Raw genomic sequence first — 2,199 nt, 5'->3', positions numbered from 1 at the left:
ACTGGTATCAGAGCGTATGGTTGGGGTTACTGTCCGAACGGAGAAGTGGTTGTGTATGTCACCCGGTTTAGGGCGCAAGTGGAGTCAAACTCAAGGTGGAGCAGGCAAGGCCCAAAGTAGAGTTGGCGCTCAAGGTGGAGTTAATGCCACACCCCATTAACTCAGATGGAGCAGGATTCTAGGGTGGGCAAGGTTGTGCTCAAGGTGGAGTTAGTGCTAGCCTTCCCATTAATTCAAAGTGGAGTAGGGTTCCAGGGCGCGTAGTGACAATAATCATGTTCGATGGGTTGCTATATGGACGGTGATCATATGGTGGAGTATGATTGGATTGGTGAGGTGGTTTAATCTCGCCAAGGTGGAGATTGTTGGAGTATGTGGCTCAATAAACACCACATATGTATAGATAGGATAGTCCCACATGGAATAAGAGGAGTACATGTGGCGCTTAATAAGTTTGGGCATCTCCTTACATAGCACTGAGACCTTTTAGATTAAAACCCCACACTTGCTGCAACAGATGGTCAAGTGAGGACAATATCGGTGCTATGTGGTCAGACCCAGAAGTAGAATCAGGAGATCCGTGAAGATCCTAACAGTAGTTTTGGCGTGGTTCAATGACCACGGTTCACAAAGACTGTTTGTTTCTAAATAACCAAGGGGCATTTCTTTTATGCATGGCCTGCACATTTTTTGTGCGAGGAGTTTTGAAGGTACATATCTGATGACCAAGGAACACTTTAGTATTTATGAAATGGCCGGTAGATACTAGAGCCGGGCACATAATGCCAAAAGAGATCACAAAGTGGATGTGTTTGGGGAAGATGTTGACAAAGTAAGACCCCAATCCATATCAATTCACAAGCTTCAAGGAACCTCTGCTGGACTAAAGCTTGCCAATAATATAAGTTATTAGCAATACAGTAATCTATTGTGACTCCATGAATGTTGTACCGTTTTTTCTTTCAACAAAGGTCTCTAGTGTACCATCAAGTATTATCACATTGGCTAAGGTTTAGTCTTATGGTCTTCCAATCTAGCATCTAGATTGAAAGTCCACGTCATCTACAATATCCACCCAAGTCTTATGGTCATTCCAATCTACCATCTAGATATGGTGAACCATTCCGCGAAAAGTAGGATTTGGTCATGCTGAATGGAACAGCGCAACCATTTCAGCCGTCGGATCAAAAAATAAAACATTCTCGCTGAACCATTCCGCGAAAACTAAAATTTTGGTTGCGCTGAATAAAATATCGCAACTATCTGGCCATTAGTTAGCATTCGAGATACAGAGAAGTATAAGAGAAAAATATGCAACATTTTTTGTCTAATCTATTAGCAAAACTAACACCATAAAACTTGGGCTAAGCAAACCGATTTTAATGTAGAAAGAAATTAGTGAAGGTGTTTCCAAAAAAGTTTAGTAACAGCATATCGAAAAAAATTTATTAAAAAAATGAAAATTGGTAAGATTCACCGAAGTGGGCAGCCTTAACCAAAAGAGGGATGTGTGTAATAATAATAACTAAATCGAAGAAGAAAAAATATGTTCCGGTCCCTGTCAGGGGAGATGCCAATCGTCTCTCCTTTAAACAAACACGACATGAGTAGTCCAACGACAAAGTTACTAGAATACAACAGCCACGGTGGGTAAGGGCGACCGAAGAAAAACGAAACACTACTGATTGCATAACGCGTTATACTTCATTTTTTCTGTTGGAATGTAATTTTTGAGGTATGTACACCGCTTTAATGGTTACATAACCAAATTAATGGATGCATGAACTAAAATATGATTGTATAAACTATTATGGATCCTTTATGGTGGCTTCATAATTCGTTATGCATCTTTCTTTCTTTTTTGTTGGAACGATATTTTTAGGCATATACATCGTTTTATTAGTTGCAACGGGAAATTAGTTGATACATAAACCAAAATATGGCTGCATAATATGTTATGCATCCTTTGCAATGGTTTGTATAATGGTTATACATTCAATTTTCGGAAATTGTGCCTAAAAGGATAAACACCTCTAAATTTTTCGTAAAAACTCTAAACTTGATATTGTTGTATGTGTTCACTGTGTATATCTCTTTAAAATCTTTCCAACGAGATAAAATTTATAAGATTTCAAGGCACGGTTTTTTGATATGGTATATTATAGTTTTCTTGCTAATTATCCTTGAAGAAATAAGATA

The 2,199-nt window shown here is 38.6% G+C and overlaps 1 pseudogene; it reads right to left on the bottom strand.

The window, feature by feature from the left end:
* Positions 1-1,455: 1,455 nt before the first annotated feature.
* LOC113342253 lies at positions 1,456-1,600 on the bottom strand (annotated as a pseudogene).
* Between the last annotated feature and the right edge of the window lie 599 nt (positions 1,601-2,199).

The sequence above is a fragment of the Papaver somniferum genome, chromosome 1, assembly GCF_003573695.1.
Source record: "Papaver somniferum cultivar HN1 chromosome 1, ASM357369v1, whole genome shotgun sequence".
Classification (NCBI taxonomy): domain Eukaryota; kingdom Viridiplantae; phylum Streptophyta; class Magnoliopsida; order Ranunculales; family Papaveraceae; genus Papaver; species Papaver somniferum.
This window is presented reverse-complemented; position numbering and strand designations above follow the sequence as displayed.